Below are 26,474 nucleotides of genomic sequence, written 5' to 3'. Positions count from 1 at the left end.
AAAAAAAAGGTATTTTTAATGTTTTTTTTTTTTTTTATATCTATTCAAAAATGTTTTGCCTTTAATTTCTATTTTAAACTGAATGGGTTTTTTTACAAAGTGATTGTTTACAATCACTTTAATTTTTTGCTTCCTTTAACCACTTCTGGATCGGAAGGATTTACCCCCTAATGACCAGGTCATTTTTTGTGATATGGCACTGCGTTAATTTAACTGACAATTGCGAGGTCGTGTGATGCTGTACCCAAAAACAATTGATGTCCTTTTTATCACAAATAGAGCTTTCGTATTTAATCACCTCTGCGATTTTCTATTTTTTTGTGCTAAAAACAAAAAAACAAACTATAATTCTGAAAAAAAAAAAAAAAAAACAATATTATTTCCTGCTATATAACATTCCCAAAAAAAAAAAAAAAAAAAACCATATAAAAATCAAATTTTTCATCATTTGCAGCAAATTTGTATTCTGCCACATATTTTTGGTAAAAAAATCTTGAAGTGTATATTAATTGGTTTGTGCAAAAGTTATCACGTCTACAAACTAGGGGAAAGATTAATTTTAATTTATTTATTTTACAAGTAATGGCGCGATCAGCGATTTTTAGTGGGACTGCGACATTGCGGCGGACAGATCAAACACTTTTGGGGGGGACCAGTGACATTACTGCAGTAATCAGTGCTAAAAATATGCACTGTTACTGTACTAATGACACTGGCATTGAAGGGGTTAACACGAGGAGCAATCAAAGGGTTATGTGTCCCTAGGGGGTGCTTTCTAACTGTGGGGGGGGCTTTCTGCATGAAATCAATAACACACACAGGATCTCTGTGTTTATAATTGACAGAACAGCAGTCTGCTGTGTTTACAACGGCAGACCACCGTTCTGTCTCCACAGGGAGCGATCGTGGGTGCTCGGAGGCAATTGCAGCTGCCAGGCCCACTGATCAGCCTGTGGCAAATGGGTGTGCGCCCCCACGAAGCGGCATACAGTTACATTCTTTCCCGTGGGACAGAGCAGACCTGCCACAGTAAAACTGCGGTGAGCAGTCGTTAGGAGGTTAAAGCAGGACTAAAGTCTAGGATATTTACTTTTCCTTCATTTTCTACCCAGCTACTTCTGTGTGCAGGGCTGCAGCTGTCTTCATTGCCTGGCACGGGAAGACGTCACTCCTGTACATGCACAGGAGTTCAGTCATCCTAGCATACGGGTTCTCTGCCTGAATAGAAATGCACAAGTGTAGTTTAGAGTACATTATCAGGAAGACTGCAAGCAGGCAGGTAGGTTTCTTTAATGCCTCTTCTGCAATAAAGAACCTGTCCTCCTACAGTTTTCTAAAACTAGAGTTTGTTTGCTTTATTAGACTGAGCAGTCCAGCAAAAGTTCTAGTCTAAATCTTCTAGTATGTCTAAGACTACCCCCTCTCCAGACTGACTGTGCCGCTGTCCAAAAGTGTCTCTGTGTTGCTCCTTCAGCCAGAGTGTAGGCACCCTAATACGGCGTTGTTATACGGGCCAGAGCATCACGTGAAAACAGAGGGAAAAGACCACCGATGCAGCCACCACATCTAATGATCGGTAAGCTGCAATATGATACGTTTTGGGTTTAATACCGCTTTAACTGTACTTATTTAGGAAGCACATGACATTTGGCTGTCGAAAATGTGGAGCATGATCTCTCTCATTATATGCTGAACTCATGACAGATATTTCTGACATGACGCCTCTTCTCGGAGTTGCTTCCTTTGTAATCTATATTCATTTAGAAAGTCATTTTATTTCCTTGAACTGTAAGTTCACTTTTTGTGGTAATGTTAGTACATTAGCTATATAAGCAGTATTTCATTCATTTTATTCTCCTAGAGATCAGATGTAAAATTGGATTAATCACCCTGTCTCGCTCATTCTCTCTATGTACTGTACATAATTGCATGCTCCCGCGCGCGCGCGTGTGTGTGTGTGTGTGTGTGTGTATATATATATATATGTATGTGTGTGTGTGTGTATATATGTGTGTGTGTGTGTGTGTATATATATATATATATATATATATATATATATATATATATATATATATATATATATATCATATACACACACACACACACACTTGGTGCCGGTTCACACACATGCAATGCGGGAACCCTGTGAATCCACTGCGGGTTACCACATCGCACTCAACTCGCAGGCAGTTCACACTGCCATATGCAAATCGCTGGGAGTGTCAATACAAAGTTGATGACGCCCCCAGATCAGTTGGCATATCGCAGTGCAAACTGCCAGTTCCGACATGAATCAGATCGCATAGGTGTGACACCCATGTGATCTGATTCTGGTGCGGACCAAAAAAAGGGTCCTACACGACTTTGGTCCGAATGCGATGCAAATTCAGCCATACAATCTGTATGGCTGAATTCGCAACGCACAGACATCGCAAGTGATTTGCAGAACAGTGCGGTGCGAATCGCATACGATGTCTTGCATCGTATATGTGTGAATTGGGACTAAGGGAGAATAAACATCACAAAGGACACTATGGGATATCTTTATAAAGCAGTGAATTTGACTTTCACCGAACATTTACTGGTGGACCTGGCAGAGTCACCTGCAATGAATGCTTGGTGAATATCAGATTCACTGCTTTTACAAATCTGCCCCTAATACTCCCTGCTGCATAAAAGTCAGGGATTTAACTTTTAAAGCACTGTAAACTTACAATTTTTTTTGCCTTACTTGCTATGTACAATGGTTTTGAACAGAGCAGCTGCACACCTCCTTCTCCGGGGACTCCTGCTGATACACTCAGCTCCTTCTCGTCTCCAGGTGCCCCCATTGCAAGCCACTCTCTATGGGGCCACTGGTGCGGGCTCGCTTCCAAACAGAGCTGTGTTTGTTCATGGACACACACTGCATGGCTTGCCCCCCCCCCCCCCCCACTCCTCACTGGTTTTGACTGACAGCAGTAGGAGCCAATGGCTTTCACTTCCATCAGAGTCTCTAGTGAGACCAGGTATAGGAGAGGAGAGCTGCAGCAGATGGACACAGTGCTGGACTGAGAATGGACACAGGTAAGTGTGTAGGAGGGGGTGTGTTGGCAGCTGATATTGACAGGGTTTTTTTTTACCTTAAAGTGTTACTAAACTTACAGCAGTAAAATCAGTATGTATATGCAGTAAAGCATGCTTATTATACTCACTGTGGAACCTAAGGGGTTAATCCTGTGCATTGGGTGAAAAGGCTGTATAATTTGACCCTCCCCTTCTACTGTCCCCAATCCATCTCTTGATTAGACAGAGCCTTGGAGCCACTCTGCACATGCTCCATTTTTGTGTGTATTGCTACAGAATTTTTTTTTCCTCTTGGCCCTGTGCTGATCACATGCACCCTCCCAATCTGCACTGTCCAGACAGAGGGTCAGGGGTCCTGCATCCTCATAGGATAGTCAGAGTAGAATACAAGCCTAATACAAGCTTTAAGCAGACACTGCTAGAAGTCATTGGTCTGCACTTTATCTGCCATGTGCCCTGCGCTGTTTTTGTTTTTATTTAAATCTTATTTTTATTTATTTTTTGGGGTTTTAGATTTTTAGGTTATATTGTTAGCCTCCGTTCACATTAGGTCACTCCGACTTAGGGGGCGACCTGTGAAGTCGCGTGCAGCGCGACTTGCAGGGACTTCATAGAATGAATGTCTATGCAAGTCACCTCCCAGGTCGCCCCGAAGTATTACAGGACCCTTTTTCTAGTGTTGCTCCTATTGGAACAGCTCCTGTACTACTCAATGGGAGCGTGAGGACCGCGACTTGTCAGGCTGACAAGTCGCCTGACAAGTCGGATCAATGTGAATGCGGTGTTAGTGTTATCTGTATGCACCGGGGGTCTAAGAGTAGTGGAAGAATTGACAATAAAGTAGATTTGACTTTGACTATATACTGCTGATGAGAAACGGTATCTAGCAGTTTATATTTACTAAAATAATTACATTTCCATGTTCTGTGTACTGTGGGAGACCAGATATAGTGAATGCTGAGTCCTGGGTTTGGTAACATTTTAATGCAGAGAAGGCATTAAGGTAAAAAAAACCTTTTACCTTCAGAACGACTTTATATAGCATGATATTCAAGGAACTGTAATTTTCAGGTCAAGACATAGGATGTGTCCACATTCCTTTAAACGCAGGGTTAAAAAAATGTGAGATATCCTCTCAGATAGTTCCTGTTTTTTAAAGCTGCTTTTGTAAAAAATAAATAAAAATGGAAGACACATCAGCATTTTGAGATTTATTGTAAAAGCCACATACAGTGAGAGGCGTACTGCTACAGATCAGAGGGCTACTTACTGTATGTGGCTGATGCTATAACAGTTATACAGAGACTGCATAGCAATGTCATGGAAATATAGGAGTTTGGGCCAGCTACAAGTTCAGCTTGAAGCCTCGTTCCAAAAACGACACAGTTGTGCAATGTGTGTGGCCACAGCTTCTTTTGGCACTGGGCACATAGTTTTCCTACGGTGCAGCGTTGAAAACTCCCTCCCCACAGGTAATTACCGTATGTCTGTTCCAAGCAACTCACAGCATAAAATAAAGGTTTCCATTGCTTCATGAGAGATGATTGATTGCCATTTAAATGAACATGAAAGTTTTTTTAAAGCAGTATTAAATCAAAAGGCAAACATTTAATGTGTTGCAGCTTATCAATTCTTAGATGTGGTGGCTGTATCAAGTTTCTGTTTTGGGTTTTCTGATTTATTTTTTCACGTTTTTGGGCACTTTTTTTGCTCAAAAGCTCCTCTTAAAAAAGGGAGGTAGGTGGGTTCTTTTCTGCCTGTAAATTCCTGAAAAAGCCATAGTGTGCATAGACATACTAGCTAACTTGGAGGGGAGTTTCCAGGCAGAGAAAAATGAGAGCTCAAAAAAAGCTCTAAAGCCTATAGGAGCAGCTTCTTTGAGATGCAGTGTGCATGAGCCCTATATCACATTCCCTTTCTTCTCAACTGCAAATTAGTTGGGGGGAGGGGGGGAGGAGATGCATCGCACTGAGCTTCCCAGTGAAAGGCTGTGCTGGGGGAGGCGTGTCAGGACAAGTATGATCATTGGAGGAGAGTACACAGTTCCCAGCATAGCTAGAGAACTGACCACAGTGTGCTGTCCTGCTTAGTGTGGTCAGTTTTTTTAATAGAAAAGCAGAGGGACTGGCAGGAACAGGGATTTGACACAAACAAAGCACTACATAGATAACAGGAGACTTTCTCATTCAAGTACATGGTACAGCAGGCTTGTATCAAGAACATGAAGTGTTGGGGTAATAAATGCTTTAATGACACAGTAAACAATAACGTAGTACTCTGGATTTTCAAAAAGTGTGTCATAGACTCTTTAAGAATTCTGTTGAGCCTCCACAAGACAATTTTTGGTGCCTACGACAAATGAATTGCATGAACATGAATTTGTTGTATGGAGGCATCCTTGGTGCAGGTTTAGCCCTCTGCAGAGCAGCATTGGTTGCTGAAAATCTGTTGGCTTTACAGCTGATGGTGTCATAACGTCCAATGACTCATCCCTGGCCCCATTCAGCTGCTGGCTGGGAGATTTTCTGCTCTTGTCAAAATCTGACCGTTGCCATATTTGGGTAAATACATCAGCATTAAATCCTCTTTGTTTACAATCAGCCATTAGACAGGGCCTTTTTTGGTTGTGGAGATAGGGATAGGTTAGAAAGGTGAAAATGTATTTTTGTGTGATTTTCTACTTCAAGTACTGTGCACTTTTAGATCTGGTTCAGTAATCTATAATCTCCTTTTGGCTTTAAGTTGAACTCCTGGATAAGCAAATATTGACAAAATACAAGATGTGTGTTCTTACTTCAGTCTGTGTGTACTTTGTGTGTTTCTTCCAGATCTGTGCATTATTCTGGTGTGAAACTTTCCCTCTGTGCAGGAGGTTCCTGTAATAAAGACTGGTCACTGCTGCTCTCTCACCTTGTGCAGAGTGACTGGTCTTGTATCCGCCCCTTCTTCTAGTTTTCTGTAGGCAGCCTGTAATGGGTGGAATTTGTGAGTCCCTCCCACAGCTCTAATGTCACTGCTTCTTTTACAAGGTCTGGGTTTGTGAAGGGATTGGATCAATGTGTTTTGTGCCTATTGAGGAATATACCTAAATAAACAATAACTTTCATCCCTCAGCACCTGTGTTTTTATAAGGTTCCTCTGTTGGGCTGTGTGGCCTGCCCATAACTGCTACAACCTGTGACTTTAGCCTAGTAAACACGGGCCGAATGTCGGGCAGCATCAACCAGTTCAATAAAAGCCGACCGACATTCAGCTTGTGTGTACTGCAGCCGGTCCGACAGAAAACAGCTATTCGGCCAGCCTCTGTCGAGAAAGGTCTGCCGGTGGGCTCCCGATCAGCACTCCCAGCCAATGGGAGTTCTGAGAACGCTGACTGGAGTGTACTGGTGGGGGGGCTGTCCCTCTGTCAGCACAATAGAACAGTAGGGGAGATCACTGTACTAACATTACATAGTTAGTACAGTGGTTTTGATCTGAGCTCTTTTTTTTTTTTTTTTTTTTTTTTTTCTTTCTTTATTCAGCCCTGCTGGGTTGAACAAAAAACAACTAGGGAGTATGAGGCTTTAGTCTTTCTCAAATATCAAACACTGATACAACAGACCATAAGGAATGATAGTCTTCTGTGGTTCTTAGAATGATTGTAATTGTGGATCATATGCTTAAGCCTTTCACATATGCCAGCCTCAATTGTTTTTATTCTGTTGAAGTTCGTTCTCTGTTTTATACATCTGCAGGCAGACTTTTCAGTGCACTGCAGACAGATTTGCTGGTCCTATATTTCATTTGTGAAATATCATACGTGTGTATGGACAGATATTATTTTCTTTCCAGGGTGCCTTTTTTTTTTTTTTTTTTTTTTTGCATTTGACTGATCTATAGCTTGGTGCAAGTAAATGACATAACCTGATTGAGGAGCTGTGGTTATTGTAGTCATGCTTTGTCTGGGTAGGTGCCTCAGAGTTACTGTTTGAAGGGGTTTTCCACTACGTCAGAATAGTCTTTGTCAATGGTTTCATAACCTGTACTTTGAAGAAACGTTAAAGGCTCTTGCTGTCTATACATCAAATCGAGAATATGGTTCTACTTGGTCACTGTGGCATGCAAGATGTTTTTTTGTTGAGAAATCCACCTACATATATTGAGTGCCTTAGTTTCAGACTGACTGTCTGATCACAGATGTTCTTGCGTATCAGTCCGTTGTGATAGTGCACACTTCATTGACAAAGCAATGTTTGTATAGTTTCCATGCTTTATGAACTTTTCCATGAAGCACACAGAGCAAAATGAACTTTGTTCACAGTGACTTTACCCTTTATTCTGTAATGCTGGCGGTCTCTGTACATGTGTTCTCTTAAGCCTGGTACACAACTGCAAGTTTTTTTTTTTTTTTTTTTTTTTCATTCAACCCAGCGAGCTGAATGGGGGGGAAAAAAAAAAAATGACAGATCACTGTACCAACACAAGCAAAATTGATGCAGCGATTTCCCCCACTGTCTGTATTGTGACTGACCCCAGTTTTCTATGACATTGATTTTTAATGATACTTCCCATTTCTGTAGCTATGAATGATCCTTTTCGAACCTAGATTGTGGACGTTGTCAAATTTTATTCTAATCTTCTGAAAAGTATACCCAGATATAAACAGCCACAACGTATCAATAGTCTGTTAAAGCGGATCTTCATTCACAATTTCACTATAGCTCCCTTGTAATCCTCATCACTCCCTGTTACACATTCAGGCTCCTTTCGCACTGCCAGAGTCCGCAATCGGATCCGCCCGCTGAGCAGGGCATCTCTCTGCCGATCCCCGCTGAGCAGGAGGATGACAGGTTCACATCAGCAGAGCAGACACAGCCCGCTGTCCTCTATTGGCTGTCGGATAGAAACGGGCCACCTGTCTGTTTCCATCCAATTTTCTCCGCCAGATGGATGGGGAACAGATCCTCCCAAAAACTGACAACTCCAGTCAGAGCCACTGTACTAACCATCCAGCGTTAGTACAGCAATATCCCCCACTGGGCTGTTGTGTTCTGACAAGGACATCCCCTCACCAGAATGCTCCAATTAGAGCTCTCAGCCATTGGGAGCGGGTTGGCTGCTGGTTTGCCAACATGCTCATCTGACAGAAGCTGGCCAAATGGCCAAGTTCTGTCAGACCGACTGACATACACCTGGGCCAAATGTTGGCCAGTTTTTATTGAACCAGCCGATGTCCCCCCAACATTCGGCCCATGTGTATGGGGGCTTTAAAAAGACATTTTTTTTGGGGGGGGCAAGTACTGTTTTATCAGGCACCTGATCGGTAATTCTTATTCCTTGCCTAGGTGAGGATGATGTCTCAGGAGGTTACAGGACCAGTCAACCCTAGCCAACCAATCTCGCACATGCACAGGGGAGAGCTGGCTGGAAATCATAAGGCAGTGTCAGTCAGCCCCAAAATCTAAGATAATGCAGGAACCCTAATGAGTGGTGAAGACTTTGAATTAGAGCTGCACAATTAATCGTTAAAAAATCGCGATCTCGATTCACCCCCCCCTGACGATCTTAAACTGCATGTCCTCGATTCTTAGGCTCCATGTACACGGGACGCTGGAAATGGCCGTTTAGGAGCAGTTGGGCGTTTTTTTCAGAAGTCCCTGAACGCAGCTCCATGTTATCTTATCTGTCCATGTACACATGGTCGTTTACAGTCATTTGCAGGCAGTTGCGTTCAGGGACTTTTTTTAGAACGCAATTATATTGCGTTAGAACGTGTGTTTCCCGACGTTTCAAACGCAGAAACGCGGCCGAACGTGACTAAACGTGACTGAACGTGATGAACCTACGTTCAGCCACGATACACGTTTTTTTTCTTCCATTCAAAATCAATGGTTCCCTATGGGAGCCTATTGATTTGAATGAATGGCGCACCGCAAGTCAGATCAGGATGATCCGACTTGCGGCGCGACCTGCACTGTGAGAATCTTGAGGGGGAACTCCACCCAAAAATGGGAAAAAAATTGCGTGGGGTTCCCCCCCAGGTTCCAAACCAGGCCCTTCGGGTCCGGCATGGAATTTGAGGGTAGCCCCACGCCGAAAAAACGGCGTGGGGTCCCCCCCAAAATCCATACCAGACCCTTATCCGAGCATGCAGCCCGGCAGGCCAGGAAAGGGGAGGGGACGAGCGAGCGGCCCCACCCCCCCCTGGACCACACCAGGCCAAATGCCCTCAACATGGGGGGGTGTTGGTGCTTTGGGGCAGGGGGAGCTCTGCACCCCCCACCTCAAAGCACCTTGCCCCCATGTTGATGAGGACAAGGGCCTCATCCCCACAACCCTGGCCGGTGGTTGTGGGGGTCTGCGTGCAGGGGGCTCATCGGAATCTGGAAGCCCCCTTTAACAAGGGGCCCCCCAGATCCCGGGCCCCCTCCCTATGTGAATGGGTATGGGGTACACTGTACCCCTACTCATTCACCACATAAAAGGCAGTGTATGGAAATAACGACAGGAGACGTTTAGGAAAGTTTTATTAAAAATCTTCATCCAGCTCTTCTTGTCTTCTCCTCTCCGGGGTCTTCTCCTCTCCGGGGTCTTCTGCTCTTTTGCTGTCCCCTCTCCAGGGTCTTCTGCTGTCCCCTCTTCTGCTGTCCTCTCTTCTTTTCTACTCCGGGGTCTTCTGCTCTTTTGCTGTCCCTCTTCTGCTGTCCTCTCTTCTTTTCTTCTCCTCTCCGGGGTCTTCTCCTCTCCGGGGTCTTCTGCTCTTTTGCTGTTTGCTGTTGGCTGTCGGCTGTCGGCTCTTCTTCCTCCGGTCCTCCTCCGACGACGTCTCCTTGATTATGACGATCTCTGGTCTCTGCAGCTTGTGAGAATCACAAGCTGCAGACGTCATCTGTGACGTGAGAGGCGGGGCCTCCCGATGACGTCATCGTGGCCACGCCCTAATGGCTATATAACAAGCTGCAGAGACCGGAGATCGTCATAATCAAGGAGACGTCGTCGGAGGAGGACCGGAGGAAGAAGAGCCGACAGCCAACAGCAAACAGCAAAAGAGCAGAAGACCCCGGAGAGGAGAAGACCCCGGAGAGGAGAAGAAAAGAGAGGACAGCAGAAGAGGGACAGCAAAAGAGCAGAAGACCCCGGAGTAGAAAAGAAGAGAGGACAGCAGAAGAGGGGACAGCAGAAGACCCTAGAGAGGGGACAACAAAAGAGCAGAAGACCCCGGAGAGGAGAAGACCCCGGAGAGGAGAAGACAAGAAGAGCCGGATGAAGATTTTTAATAAAACTTTCCTAAACGTCTCCTGTCGTTATTTCCATACACTGCCTTTTATGTGGTGAATGAGTAGGGGTACAGTGTACCCCATACCCATTCACATAGGGAGGGGGTCCGGGATCTGGGGGGCCCCTTGTTAAAGGGGGCTTCCAGATTCCAATGAGCCCCCTGCCCGCAGACCCCCACAACCACCGGCCAGGGTTGTGGGGATGAGGCCCTTGTCCTCATCAACATGGGGGCAAGGTGCTTTGAGGTGGGGGGTGCAGAGCTCCCCCTGCCCCAAAGCATCAACACCCCCCCCCCATGTTGAGGGCATGTGGCCTGGTGTGGTCCAGGGGGGGTGGGGCCGCTCGCTCGTCCCCTCCCCTTTCCTGGCCTGCCGGGCTGCATGCTCGGATAAGGGTCTGGTATGGATTTTGGGGGGGGGCCCCACGCCGTTTTTTCGGCATGGGGCTATCCTCAAATTCCATGCCGGACCTGGAGGGCCTGGTTTGGAACCTGGGGGGGAACCCCATGCAATTTTTTTTTCCCATTTTTGGGTGGAGTTCCCCCTCAAGATTCTCACAGTGCAGGTCGCGCCGCAAGTCGGATCATCCTGATCTGACTTGCGGTGCGCCTTCCATTCAAATCAATAGGCTCCCATAGGGAACCATTGATTTTGAATGGAGGCAGAAAAACGCTGCTAAAAGCAACGTGGCCAAACGTGCAATAACGCAAATGGAAAAAGCTACTGAAAGCACGTTTAACAGCTGCTTTTTCCCGGCGTCAGAAATAGCTTTGCAGGACGTTTTTTCTAACGTCCCGTGTACATGGAGCCTTACTGAGCCGTTTTCTGCTCACTCACAGCTGTAAAAAAAAAAAAAAAAGTCTTCTGCAAATGTTTATCAACATTGTTAAAGCTGCTAGTTAAGTATAAACAAAATGCTTTACAATGTATCTTTTCGTTCTTTAGATCAAAGGAATGATCTTCCGAGAGCAGTTTAACCTCTTAAAGTATTTTTTGCTAGAAAATTACTTAGAACCCCCAAACATTATATATATTTTTTTAGCAGAGACTCTAGAGAATAAAATGGCGATCATTGCAATCTTTTATGTCACACGGTATTTGTGCAGAAGTCTTTCAAACGCAGTTTCATGGGGAAAAAATACAAGTTAGCCCAATTGTTTTTTTTATATAATGTAAAAGATGATGTTGGGCCGAGAATCGTGATCTTTATTCTAAGCAAAAAAAATAGTGATTCTCATTTTAGCCAGAATCGTCCAGCTCTACTTTGAATGCTAGTAAGACAGCGGTGAACCCAATGGACTGGTAGGTATTTTTTTTTTTTTTTAGAAGTCCGCAGCTTCAGTAATTGTGGCTACTGACTTTTTTATTTTTGTAAGACCTATAAGACAGGTCAAGTTCCTCTTTGAATAAAAAAGGGGTTTCCACTAACATCCAAAAGGGTTAAAGTTGTCTAAAATCTTGGGGTATCTATACTCTGACTATACAATAGCAGGCCCATGGGACCTTGACCTTAACAACTGACTATTCTTCCTGATAGGCACAACCAGTAATTGGCATAAAGCAGTGATTCCCAACCTCATTCCTCATGTACCCCCAACATCCACTAGATAAAGTGGCTGTCCTAAATACCAAATACATTGGCTTTAAAGTACATGTGCTAGATGAAGGAAATCCTTAAAACATGACCTGTTGTGGGTACTTGAGAACTAAGGTTGAGAACATGCTAAAGGTATTATTACAGATCATTATGACTAGTCAAACTGCGGGTTCCCCTTCAGGATAAGCACAGGTAAGACTAGACCATTGCACTGAGGTTCCCTTTTTGTTTCTCCACTGATTGAAGGAAGCAAATCTCTACTGACTGGAGAGGGCCTTCTGTCTGAAAAGATATGCTTTATTTTGAATTGTGAGAAGTTAATGGGAGCCAGGGGGTTATATAGTGAACTTAAAGTCCTGACTGATGCATACATCTCACAGGCTAGAAATTAGATGGCAAAGCTCCTTGTAATTTGTTGTGATCTCAGCACAGTTTTGTGTGCATAATGGAAGTGTTGGTTCAGCTAGATGGCAGTTGTCGGCTAGGTTGACACAATCCCGAGTACCAGGGTTGTCAGGAGAGAGAAGTGTCTTGAGTCCATATTCTTATTCTGACATTGAATGACTTTCTTTTCCGTCTCACCAGTTTTAAAGCTTGTCAGATATTGATCTTTTTGTTGTTTTTTAGATGGGATATTTTTAATAGGATTTAAAGTATTCCTTTTGTTCTCTCTCTACTTTCCCTGTGATTGGACTGACTTACTGTAAAGTGGCCATCACTTTGTATGTGTGACTTCACTTTGAACAGTAGTCAGAGAACTTTATGCACCTCACAGTGATGATGGCATTGGGTTTACTCAGTGAGAAGAGACTTCCAAGATGTGTAAGGTTTGCGGAATTCCACTTTATGTAAAATGGGACAGAGACAGAAAAATCTCTTTATTTGGTATGTGTTGTACATTGTATGAATTTATTTCAGATGGACTATAGCACCAAACCATGTAGTCACTAAATGTGTATTTATTCCAAAATGTCCATGTTGGTACACAGGCAGGTATATACATATATATGTTTTATCACAGTTCTGTGATATTTTATGTTTTTGGGTACATGCTCCATCACTGCCCTTTTGTGAAGCTCACTAACTGAGGAAAGCCATGGATGCTCAAACGTTCCAGTTGCATTTACTGGTGTACCGACTTGAAAAATTACTGACAAGTTTGAAACCTACTTGCTGTTGTGCTGCAATCCTTCGGGGTCTTTTTTTTTTTCCCCAAACAGGATTTATTAAAGAAAGGGATAAAAACAGCATCACATACCAGGTCCTTTTGATTTTAAGGGGAACAAAAATTTTATGTAAAAAAAAAAAACGGTCCCCCCCTAAAATCTATGCCCAGACCCTTATCCAAGCATACGGTCCAGCATGCGTCGGTCTAGGAGGTCCATTACAGGGGGCGGTGCCACCAGGTGACTTCACCGGTGGCCCTGCCCCTTAGCTATCTAAGAAATGTCACATGGCGCAGGAGGCAGGCTGCTGGAGCGTTCGTCAAAAGTGGAGTTTTTTTTTTCTTTTTTAGGTTCGGCGTTGGTGGCGGGCGTCGTGATACTCCTTCACATGGGGGGGGGGGGGCAATCTGGGGGCTTCCATATTCCACCAATTCCAATAATATTTATGTTTATTTTTTTACCAGGCGAAGGGCCTGGTATGGATTGGGGTGAGGGCCCCACGCCGTGTTTCCCCCCGACAATTCTTGTTTTTATATTCCGCTGTCAGCAAGGAAGCCCGCTGACAGCTGATGACTCATCAGTTGTTACGGACGCGGTGGCCGGCTTCCTGGCCCACTCCTTTTGCAACCAGCTATAAACTGTTTGTTAAAGAGGAAAAAAAAAACCAAAATGCAGCATGCAAATTGCATGTAAAAATGCAACACTTGCGTTTTTGGTGCGGGTCCATTAAAGTCTATTACACGCAAAAAGCAGCCTGCTGCGGGGAAAAAATTCCTGGCTCTTTTCAAAAATGCACTGGCTGAAAAACGCATAGATGTGCATGTGTACCATAGGACAGCCCTCAAATTTTCCACTCGCCTGCTTGCATTTTGCGAGTGAAAAATGATTGAGGGCAAGTGTGGTGCTGCCACAGGTGCCGTTCTCCCAGTGATCGCCCAGGTGAAGAGAGAGGAGAGGAAGAGGAAAGCCGGCCAGATTATCACAGAGCAGGGATTGCCCCACTGTAACAGACTTCATTTGAATTGCCAGGCGCTCACTGTCTCACACAGCACCGCCTCCTGGCCCAGCTCCTTTGATAGACAGGACACTGGTCCGATTCCAGGACATGTGACGTCTATAATAGGAGCCAATCCAAGAGGTGGGCCTGTGTGGGATGACGAGTGCACGTCAATTCAAATGAAAGATGTTACAGTGGGGCCATCCCCAATCTGTGATTATCTGGCCAGCTTTCCTCTTCCTCTCCTCTCTCTTCCCCCTGCACTGGTGAGGCTGCGTTGACCGGGCACTGGTGAGGCTGCGTTGACCGGGCACTGATAAAGTTCTTATTATTTATTTTTGTAACTTCTGCATTCATGCAAAAACATTTAACAGTGTCATTTTATGATGGAGTGTTTAGGGGCGGGGCAGGGTAGGGTTTGGGTAGGGCAACTGGTGGCAAGTAACCCTTAAGGCCTGGCTAGTAGCTCAGGACTTGAAATGTTGAGCTCTGCCATAGGAAACCATGTTAAATGGACTGTAGTGCGTTTCTTCAAAACGCACTAAAAAATGCATATGTGTGAACCGAGGCTTAGGGGGTGAGAGGGGGGTATCCTGCAGCACAGAAGGTTTTTTTGTCTTAATGCAGAGAATGCATTAAGGTAAAAAAAATAAACCTTAAGGCTTTGAAGCCACTTTAAGGTCAGGGGTTGTGCCAAAGAGGAGTCCGGAGAGAGACAGTTGTGTGTGAAGGTGAAAGATGTTGCCCTCCTATAAGCCATGCTAAAATGGCGACATCCAATGGGGACTTCTATCACAGGCAGATATTGAGAGAAAACAATCTTTCTCTTTCGTTCATTAACGGACACCGCTCCTGATCTTCTTAACTATTGGGTTTTTCTGCCCTCTACAGGAGTAGGACACAAGGCAGAAAAAAAGTCTGGCTACGCCTATGGACAGTCTCAGGGGGTATACTCTCTCTCTTTGCTATAGGTACTCAGTTTTTTTCTGCCTGGTCAGGAGTAAGGACCTAGTTCCTATCTTGCTGGGATGTCTGGTCCTTGCATTTTTTCTTCTTTCTAGATAGAATGTTTGTTTTTCTCCTTGATTTTTTCCTGTGAGATCTACAATCAACTGCCGGACTGGGCGACGGGCTGGATAATCTAGATCCGGTGGTCACCCCAGTCTGGCCAGCGAGTGTGCGCAGACCTCAGCTCCACGCTAGTTCGGCCGTGACATAGCCCCACTGGACGGGGGCTGGCCTGCGAGTTAAAACTCCTTTCGAGGTCGCATGCGACCAGGTCTCGGACCGAGTCGCAGCGTTCCTCCTGGCCGACAGCCCCCCTCATTTTGATGGAGAGGAGGTTCTGTCTGGAAGGGTGCCCGCCTGGTTCCTGCTTTGGTAAGTAACTGCCCCCCCCCCTCTCCCCATGGAGGGTTTTGGGGTGGACGTGGGCCCCTCCATGGGACGGTCAGACCCTTGGGTTCTCCTCCTTCCCATTATGCACCCTCCTCATCATTCTGGTGGGCCATCTCGCCCCCCCCTCCAACTGATGCTGGGGCTGTGGGGTGGCCTGGTCCACCGCCTAGGGTGGGGGCAGGGTGCTGTGCTGGTGATGAAGGCGGGGGGGTGCACCGCCGACGGTCAGCTGTGGGGGGGGGGGTTGTACCTGGTGGGGGCTCCTGCCAGGGCCCCCCCCCCTTCCTGCCTGTGCCATTTTCTGAGTCCTTGTGAGCCCCGTGGTGCTGCGCTGGGTGGCCATTTTCTTGTAGCCTGTGTGCCTAATCCACAGAGGCCACGTTTGTGTAGTCCTGCGGCCATTTTTCAGTGATTTGCCTTTGAAAATAGCAGTGGCCATGACAGTGGAGCCCTCTGGGCGGCGATTTCGGTGGTGGGAGCCCCTCCTCATCCCCTGGTGCTGCTGACTCCTGGATCCTTTAATTTCCTGATCGCCATTCGTGCAGTGCAGATTCTCTTGGTAGCTGTGGTGCGGTCTCTGTTGCCGCCTTGGGACCTCAATTTGGTTCTCTCAGTCCTCCAGAAGCCTCTTTTTGAGAATCTTCGGGAGATTCCCCTGATTACGCTGTCCCACAAGATGGCCTTTTCAGGGGCTTTCACCCCTGCGCGCAGGGTGGCGGAATTGGCGGCATAGAGATACATTGCATTTCACATGTCCCATGACTTTGGGTCTCAAAGTCGGATCCTAGGTAGCAGGAGTGTGATAACCTTAATGAGATTGATACAACCTATCAAATTTAGGAGGAGGGAACTCCACTTCCAACGTTTATTTTCCATCTGATTGAGAATGTGAAGTAAATTGAGATTTGTGAAATTTAGAGAGCTCATTGTAAATGGCAGTAAAAATTTTGTGTTAATTTTTTTTTTAATTTAAATAAAAAAAAAAAAAAAAAATTTAATTTTAACAATTTCCATTCTTTCCAAATCAGCAATATACCAAAGACAATGTTGCAGGCTGAGAAGGGTTACTTTGTAGTACATAGCAGATTTATTGGCTTCACTGAGATCATACAAACATATAAAAGAGAATTTCTGTGCATTCCTTTATCCTGCCACTCTATTTAGTGTCTGCCACCTGTTGGGATGGAAGTGGAGTACAAAATGAATAAAGTGGTTATGAAGTCAGAACATTTGACCTTATTTCATTCCCTGCATTAAGGTAAAAAATGTTCCAGTAGGTGTATAAACCCCCTGCCTCGCTAAACCCTTTCCTGAGTCCTTTCATGATCCAGCGCTGTGCCCATCTACAGCGTTGCTGTCCTCTCTCCCTGCTCTCACAGGACACAGAGGCAGCAGCAGGAGCTATTGTCTCCTGCTGCTGTCAGTTAAATCCTGTGAGCAGGGGGCGGTGCTGAGCTGGGCTGAGTGTATCTATGGACGCATACAGCTTGGCTCAGGAGCCTGCTTGAATGTGTGCCCTCCATAGCACACAGCTTGCTGTGGGGGACTCCAGAAGAGGCAGTAATAGACTGCTCTGTGTAATTGCACAGAGCAGGTAAGTATAACATGTTTTGTTTTATATTAGAAAACAACAAATATATCCTTAGGGTTGCATCGTTAACGGTATCCGTGCCAATACTAAGCATTTGCACGGGTAACGGTACTTGTGCAAGTGCTCCAATACCTGAAACTGATATTTTCAGGCTTGGTTCTTTCAGACGACAGTGGAATTCCCCCACTGACAGCTGAAATGTAAAGAAAAAAAAAAGCAGACAATTATAAGTTAAGGATCGGGGCTGCCATGTCCTTAACAACCAATAATTCATTCAGTGGTCAATGGGGTTCCCCTGTTGACAGGTGTAAACTGAAAGTATAACTAAAGACAAAACTTTTTTTTTTGGGGGGGGGGGGGGGGTTTGTATAGTGGAGAGGGATTAGAACACCTGTCAGTTTATATTGCTGTTTGTGCCCTCATTAAGGAGATTTACTCTGCTTATTTGTCCTATTTACCATTAACATTAAAACTGACAGTAAAATTACCCAAATTTTGGGTTGTCCCCGGAATCAGAAAAGTATTAGAGGGAGGAATTCCCTTAATTTACAAGGATTTCCTTTAACTTCATGTTTGGCTATGAGACCAGAAGTGAAGGGAAATCTCCCCAATGGGACATTGAGATGGGGGGAAAAAGCCTTGACAGAGATTATAAACCCTCCCTTAGGGCTCTTTCACATGGGCTTTCCGTGTGAAAGGTCCGCTGCGGTCCTTTTTTTTTTTTTTTTTTTTTTTTTTCACGGAGGTGAAAAAAGGTCCGCATCTCATCCCATCCGTTTTTTGAACGGAACAGTTCAAAAAACGGATGACACCGCTGACATCCGATTTTCCTTCCTTTCCGTTTTTTACACGGAAGGAAAAATGGGGTTCTGTTCCATTCGTAAAAACGGAACAGAACTGACAGGAGGAAAATCGGGTGTCAGCGGATGGTATTCCGCTGACACCCGCAGGGCCATTCACTTACATTATGTCCGCAAATCATCCGCAAACGGATTGGATGATTTGCGGACACACGGAGCGGCCGTGTGAAAGGACCCTTACAAAAAAAAAAAAAAAGGAACTGATCGGGCAAAAAAAAAAGGAACGCCCGTGTGAAAGAGCCCTGACTCTATCCAAAATGGGGAAAAAAAAAAAGTTTTGCCTATAGATCTACTTAAAGTCTGTTGTTCCGTGATAAAAAAAAAAACCCTACCCGTGAAAATTCCCTACCCTCGTCCCTCGTCATTCATTAGCTGAGCCCCTTCCCAGTGCGCATGCTCACAGGTGTGGAGGGTAGGTAATTTTCACAGGGTAGTGTTTTTTTAATGTTACACCGCGTCATTCATCAGCTGTTTCCCGTGATTTATATTTTCATAGAGCCGCCGCTGCTTTAACATTTTCCTTGAGCCGAGATCAGGGAAGTCTCACGGGTTGAAGCCGAGATCATTTCATTTAGTGGCTGGCCATTCGCAGTGGGACGCGCGGCAACAGCTGATGAATGACGCGGTGTAATGTTAAAAAACACTACCCCGTGAAAATTCCCTACCCTCCGCAGCTGTGAGCATGCGCACTGGGAAGCGGCTCAGCTGATGACTGATGTACCCGTACCGGTGACGAGGGTAGGGAATTTTCACGGGGTAGGGTTTTTTAATGTTACATCAGCAATTGGAACTGTCTAAATAAATAAAAGCAGACAGGTAATGTTTATCAACAAGATTGCTCAGCCGAAAGATAAAAAGTAACATGGTTTCATTTTGTATCCTACTGCTTTCATCACCTACAGAGTAAAGGGATGAACTTCGATCTGCAGTTAAAGCAACCTTTTTATTAAATGTTCCTCTGTTTAACCCCTTATTAACCCTTAATTTACTCTAACCATAATTTACTCTAACCATCCCTAATTAACTCATTATTCTACTCCATTTAATTATTATTTTCCTGCTGATTTTTTTTTTTTTTTAGTTCGCTTCTTTTTTATAAACTATTAATAATTTAATCTTTTTTTTCTGGTCTGCTGCTATTTTTACACCTTTACCATATATTTACATGTTTCACATTGAAAAAAGCGTGAAAAAAAAAAAAAAGATTTAATTTGTAAATAACTTCTCAATGCTTTTGTACTTTTGCTGACAGCTGAAGTATAAACAAAATAGTTGGGGTAGGTATTGGTAATTGGTATCGGCTAGTACTAAAAAAAAAAAAAATGAATGGTATCTCTATTTAGAACCACTTTAAGTACTAAGCAAAGATTTTTAAATTGTTTTGTGCAATCATACATGAAAATCCATACACCACGTTATCCTGCATGCCCGTGGACAAATATTGCTTCTTTACAGGGACTTCATGGGATTGAGATGGAAGGCGGGGTGGTATATGGCTAGAATAATTGTTGCATTCGTTGTTGTTGTGTGAGTTATCTATTGATACAGTAAAGTGTCAGGCCTGTATCGGGAACAGCCTGCTGATTTTGGAATAAGCAGCGAGTGTCAGTTACACATGAACATTGGTATGTATGGGGAATTTTCAGGTTCAGTACAGAAGAAACACAAGTACGTATGTACAAAGTATTTAAATTCATTCTGCAGATCCAGCTTTAGAATTCAGTGTCTGTCCATTGTGATGACATGCTGCAATAACAGACATTTAAACTCTTGTGGGTTTTTTCTGTTCCAAGCCATGGCGTGTCTTTTTTTTTTTCTTTTTTCCTGCACGTTTATCAAAGTTTGTTGTGTAACATGTTTTTATTCTGGATTCCTTAAATAGATAAAGCCCATGCACTTTGTTTAGGTGCAAAACTTGAACAAAGTCTGGCTGTGGTGTTTGGAAGTCTAGAGATTACAGGGACACCATCTAGCACAGGGCTGCTTGGAGAGCGGTGTCCTTGGTATATGCAAATTTCCTCTAAATATGTGGTCATGGCAAAGAGATTCCAACTTCTGCTGAGAGAACTTTCATTTTGTTCCAGTTTAATAAATTGGCCACACTGTGTTTCATGGACACGCAGACATCTACTGTGATGGTTTTGAGGGCAGAAATGACTTTTTGCACTTATTCAAATTCTCCATGGTAGCAGCATTTCCTTCATGGCGACACTTACATAATTAATGCCCACAACGGGATATCGGGCGAGGGTTGAACTTGAGTACAACCCAGTATTTTTTTTTTTAATAAACAGGTTTTATATTCTGGTCTGTGAGCTGATTGCTGAATCCGTGTGGCCAGGAACAGTGCTCATTCACAGAAGTCAGCTGTAGCAGCTTGCTTTCTCTCCTCCCTCCTTCCTCTACTGGTCTTGTGATTCACACAGTGCAGGAAGCAGAACATACAGCACATTAACTGAATTTTGTAAAGGCAACGATCTCCTGGATGCCTTTATTACATATAAGATATCCTGTATGGAGGCTGCACGCAATATCAAACCATGCACCTGAACAAAGAAGTTCCTCTACTTTTACATTGTAAACTCTTGATACAGTAAGTTTAACTTTTTTTCAATATTGGGCATCAGTCTCAAAAAATGCTTTTGTGTGCTGGAATCAATTTCAATTTGTTTTAAAGATTTTCTTACTTGTAATTTTATCCAATATAAATATTTTATATATGTAGAGACTGTCAGTAAAATCAGATCTTTAAGAGTTATATTTGGAAATCGAATACACAGCTGTTTAGCTTCCAGCGAATATTTATTGTACTCCTTGAAAATAAAGAATTAGATTGCTATGGCTATGGCCTGGACTTTATTAGAATATTGCCGAATATTGTGTGTAAAGCGTGTGTGCTAGCATTGCACATCACAACACATTTTATAGCTCTTGCCTATTCTATATTCTACATCAGTGTTTCTCAACCAGAGTTCTGTGGAACCCTAGGGTTCCTCCTGAGGTTGCTAGGGGTTCCTTGAGCAATGGGCAATTTCTGCCTCTCCGATCCGTTCCCCTGACACCATGGTTCCTTTTAGCTACAGTATCTGTAAGGGGTAATTCTTCCCAGTGACACCATTGTTCCTTTTAGCTACAGTAAGGGGGTAATGCTTCCCCATGACACCATTGTACCTTTTTAGCTACAGTATCTGTAAGGGGGTAATTCTTCCCAGTGACACCATTGTTCCTTTTAGCTACAGTAAGGGGGTAATTCTTCCCCATGATACCATTATTCCTTTTTGCTACAGTATCTGTAGGGGGTAATTCTTCCCCATGACACCATTATTCCTTTTAGCTACAGTATCTGTAGGGGGTAATTCTTCCCCATGACACCATTGTTCCTTTTAGTTACGGTATCTGTAAGGGGGTAATTCTTCCCCATGACACCATTGTTCCTTTTAGCTACGGTATCTGTAAGGGGGTAATTCTTCCCCATGACACCATTATTCCTTTTAGCTACGGTATCTGTAAGGGGGTAATTCTTCCCCATGACACCATTATTCCTTTTAGCTACGGTATCTGTAAGGGGGTAATTCTTCCCCATGACACCATTGTTCCTTTTAGCTACGGTATCTGTAAGGGGGTAATTCTTCCCCATGACACCATTGTTCCTTTTAGCTACGGTATCTGTAAGGGGGTAATTCTTCCCCATGACACCATTATTCCTTTTAGCTACGGTATCTGTAAGGGGGTAATTCTTCCCCATGACACCATTGTTCCTTTTAGCTACAGTATCTGTAAGGGGGTAATTCTTCCCCATGACACCATTGTTCCTTTTAGCTACAGTATCTGTAAGGGGTAATTCTTCCCCATGACACCATTGTTCCTTTTAGCTACGGTATCTGTAAGGGGTAATTCTTCCCCATGACACCATTGTTCCTTTTAGCTACAGTATCTGTAGGGGTAATTCTTCCCCATGATGACAAGATTAAGGAGCATTCTTCCCAATGACTGTCACACTAATGTATCATGAGTTGTAGATTTTTCATTTTTAGCTGGGGTTTCCCAACGCCAGAAATTTATTTCAAGGGTTCCACTGTGTTGAAAAGGTTAAGAAAGGCTGTTCTACATACTTATTCAAGAAGTACCATACTTACCATTTCCCAACACTTTATTCTGTGCAGTGAAATTGACACCATATGCATAGCTGGCACCCACACTATGCTAACTTAGGACTGCTAGAGGGTTTCAATGCAGAAATCTTCTACTTTTTACATTACAACTTGGATGCAATTTTAAAATATGTTTAGAACTACAAGGCTGTTTTGAACAAACCTCAGCTTAAAGTGGATCTGACAAGCAAGAAGTATCTGTTGACTGGTTCTTGAAACTACCGATGGCCATCTTTCTTGGTTAGTCACTGACTGCCAGAAAGCATGTGCACATCAGGTGCTTTAATGCCTTCTATTATTCCAGGTCAGTGACTTTAGTGAATGAGGGATATGGGGGACAGCACTGGAGCATGCACGTTCAGGAGCAGTTCTTCTGACCACAAAATATGCTGAAAAACACACACAAACTCATGTTTAGCACTTAAGTGTTTATTTCAGTGGCCAAAATAAGTTAAATTCTGGCCAATGAAAAAAAAAAACAAAAAAATGCCAAACTCTGCTAAACTCTTTAGAAAAAATGCAGCTTAGGTGAGTTTATAACGCTGATTTTTTATTTTTTTTCCTCCTGTCAGGTTAAACCGCATTTACAAGACAGCAGTGTGCATGAGTAATAGTCTTGCTTATGTGTGGTCTGCAATACTTAGGGTGCTTTTACACGAACGATCCGATCAGATCCGCCTGTCAGTTTTTTTAGGCGGACCTGATCGGATCCTCCATGCATCCCTATGGGTCAGCAGATGACACCTGCTGCTATCCGATTCTGTCTGTGAAATCCAGACGGATGGAAACCCTATTTTCCATCTGTCCAGCGGTTTGGATGAGATCGGATAGGCGGTCCATTCTCATCCGATTTCCCCCATAGAGGAGAGCGAGGATCTGACAGTTCCCTCTCCGCACACAGGGCGGAGACCTAGCTGTTATCCACCTGCTCAGCGTGGATTGGCGGATCGATCCCCCGCTGAGCAGCACGGAGTCCGCCGGCGGAGGCGGACCGTGTGAAAGGAGCCGAAGATGAACTGGTTGTTAGGAGAGGGGCTGCCATAGATGCCTATTTATTTTAGTGACAGTGTCTCTTTTACAAACTATTGCAGCACTGCTGAGAAAATAAAGGAAAATATAACATTTTAATGATGTCAGAGGAGTGATTCTGCCACTAGAAACAAATCGCCAGCAGCATGATCACTAAACAGGCTGCCTGTGTATCTGCATGGTCCCTCTGTAGCCAGATGCAGCAAGATGTTGCTCTGTCCCTGGCCTGAACACTGCTGAATCAGTTGCTGGTGCTAGGAGCAAAATCTCGCCACACCTGCTACAGAATCAGTGATTCCATAGGGATAGACAGGCAGCCTCTTGGCAATCCTGCCTCTGGTGATTTAAAAACAAATTCCATCAGCAGTCATCCACCATTCTAGAGGTTAATATAAAAAGTGGATATATTTTTTTCTACCCGTTTTGAAAACTTAAACACAAATGCTACCTGAATTAGTTGCAGTTTTCCATAAATCTGCTCCTCTGATGCATGGCATAGGGGTTAAACTCTTCAAGCTTTTTATGGCGCTCACAGAAAACTGGTATTCACAGCAAGTAGTTAAATAATTTTCTATGCAGTTTAACCATCAATCATAGTTTGGAAAAAGTTGTGTAATCTGCATAGCTGAATTTATTCAGTGTAGATAAAGCTGTGATTCTAGGGAAGGATGTGCAAATAATATATGCTAGTTCAAAGCATGTAATTATATTGGCGAAAATTAGTATAATCTCCAGCACCTCCTCCCTTGCTTGTAACAGGGCTGTGACTGTTTATCCTTGTATGTTCTGCCTGGAAACTGGGTGTGACAGGGTTTTGTTTGTCTACTATGATGCCTTGAAGGATAAATTCAGAAAACTGCATTCAGTGAAGGGTGGGGGGAGGTGATATGGATGTTGGGATCTCCTTTAGTAAGCTGGGTACACATAGGCCGAATGTCAGACAGCAGCCGGTATAAAAAAAAGGTAGACATTTGGCCCATGTGTATGTCTGTCTGACAGCGGGCGTTAATGCTGGAAAACCAGCAGCCGACCGACTCCTGATCAGCGCTCTCAGCCAATGGCAGAGAGTGCTGATCGGAGTGTTCTGGTGGGGGGGGGGGGTAGTCCCCGGGGGTAGTCCCCTGTCAGAATACAACAGCTCAGTGGGGAAGATTGCTGCACTAATGTCTGATCATTAGTAATACAGTGTCTCTCCGACCGGAGCTGACAGTTTTTTTTCTGGTTTAAACCACTGGGTTGTACGGAAAAAAAAAAAACATGTAGTGTCTACCAGACTTTACCCGGTTTCACTGGCTACAAGCCATATATGTACCTCCCAACTTTTTGAGATAGGAACAAGGGACACTTATTAACAAAAGTATGTAGGCATAGGACACACCCCCTTAAAGGCGAATTATACGGAAAAAAAAATAATTAAACCCACAAGTTTACTTTTGGAATTTACAAATACAGCAATTTAGAAATTGGATGAAAGGTTTAGTGCCGGTTCACACTGATCCGACTTGTCAGGCGACTTAGTCATCTGACAAGTAGTGGTCCATGCTGTGCAATGGAACCGTTCTAATCAGAGCGACTCAAGTCGCTCCAACTTAGGAAAAGGTTCCTGCACCTTTTTTTTTTGCAAAGTCTGAGCGACTTGCATTGACTTCCATTATGTGAAGTTGTTGCAACCTGCGCCGAAGTCGCGGTGCACGGGCGACTTTATTAGTCGCCCAAAGTCGGGACGACTTCGAGTCGGATCAGTGTGAACCGACTGTTAGGACTGGGAAACCGTTTTTTGAAAGATAAATAGTGAATTTTATATAACACTATGTAGATCAGACCACAATGAGGGGCAAATGAGGAGGACAGAGGGAATTTATTCCAAATCAGGGACAGCCCCTCAAAATCGGGGACAGTTGGGAGCTATGCATATGCTTTGCACTGAAGTTCTGACACAAAGTAACTTCCAATCCTAAAACTGTGCCAAACTCCCAAAAATCTAGGGAAATTTGCAGTAGTGGTACCTAGAAATGCATAACTTTAACTCAGGTGATGGTTGAAGTATGGGCACAGCAACTGATTTTCTGCATTGGAGGCTCTCCACCTGAACTGAGTTAATGTGGTGCTTTGTGGAATGCAGTACTTACCCGTTGGGTTGGTAGGCTCTTTAGTAAAGCAAATGTTACATTATTATGCAAGGTCTACTTGTGTGGTTGCCCCCCATTCCTAAAACATTGCTTTAATGGAAGAAAATCATAAATAAGGCTTGCCTTACTGCCAAGCTTCCAGTTTGTAAAGTTGAGGATCGTAATTCCCATGAGAACAAGCTCGTTTACAGGACGGTAGCATCCTTTTGTAAGATTTGGGATCCTGAGTTTTTCCAAGATCTCTCAGTGAGACCCAGTGACTCCAGTGGTAGGAAGTGGCTGGGACCAGCATTTCCTTTGTGTGCTTTTTTCCACCTAAGGCAGTGTTTTGTGAGCAAGGGGTGGACAGCCACAATTCAGCCTTTACATTTCCATTTTAAACTTTTACCTTCATTTTTTTTTTCTTTTCCCCCGTGACATAGCCAGTATCAGTATCACAAATCTAAATGGCTCATTGGGATGTCACGCAGTCAGTTCCTAGTGGATTGGACATATATTCCTTGACCCTATTGATAATAATTCATATCTTACTATACGGTTTTGATATCTCTACTGGTATTCCTACCGAGATTGTTTAATGTTGAGATCTCCCTGTTTAATATTAGGAGGTCTACGAATATTTTTAGGGAAAAACATTTCTGTATTTATGTGCGGTTCCACATCTGTTTGCACTATTGTTCAAGATTTGTGCCTTATACGGCATTGTCTTATTACTTTATTTTATTATTTATTTCAGGTACTTATATAGCGCTGTCAATTTTGCAGCGCTTTACATATACATTGTACATTCACATCAGTTCCTGCCCTCAAGGAGCTTACATTATTACTTTATTTTATTTATTTCAGGTACTTGTATAGCGCTGTCAATTTATGCAGCGCATTACATATACATTGTACATTCACATCAGTCCCTGCCCTCAAGGAGCTTACAATCTAAGTTCCCTAATCCACATTCATAAATAGATAGTAGGGCCAATTTTCTATACAGGATCCAATTAACCTATCAGCATGTCTTTGGAGTGTGGGAGGAAACCGGAGTACCCGGAGGAAACCCACGCAGACACAGGGAGAACATGCAAACTCCAGGCAGGTAGTGTCATGGTTGGGATCCGAGCCAGCAACCCTCTTGCTGCTAGGAGAAAGTGCTAACCACTACACCACTAAAAATATTGAAATATAAACGTTGTCTTCAGTATAAAGCTTCATAGTTTTGGTTATTTGCTAGTTTAGTAAG

General features: G+C 43.8%; 1 protein-coding gene across 3 annotated transcripts in view; it reads left to right on the top strand.

Moving 5' to 3' along the window:
• RAB9A (RAB9A, member RAS oncogene family) overlaps positions 1-26,474 on the top strand; it is a 49,781-nt gene that overhangs the window by 4,577 nt on the left and 18,730 nt on the right. Inside the window, exon 1 of one of the 3 annotated variants that reach the window (XM_082245224.1) lies at positions 20,421-20,524. The exons of 1 other annotated variant lie outside the window; for it this stretch is intronic. The gene's annotated coding sequence lies outside the window, so the exon portion shown is untranslated. Of the gene's footprint in view, positions 1-20,420; positions 20,525-26,474 lie in introns of those variants that run through there. One more of the 3 variants, XM_082245225.1, reaches the window with a different exon arrangement.

The sequence above is a fragment of the Pelophylax lessonae genome (assembly GCF_965119305.1).
Source record: "Pelophylax lessonae genome assembly, chromosome: 2".
NCBI lineage: Eukaryota > Metazoa > Chordata > Amphibia > Anura > Ranidae > Pelophylax > Pelophylax lessonae.
The sequence above is the reverse complement of the archived record's forward strand: the minus strand, read 5'-3'. Positions and strand labels throughout refer to the sequence as shown.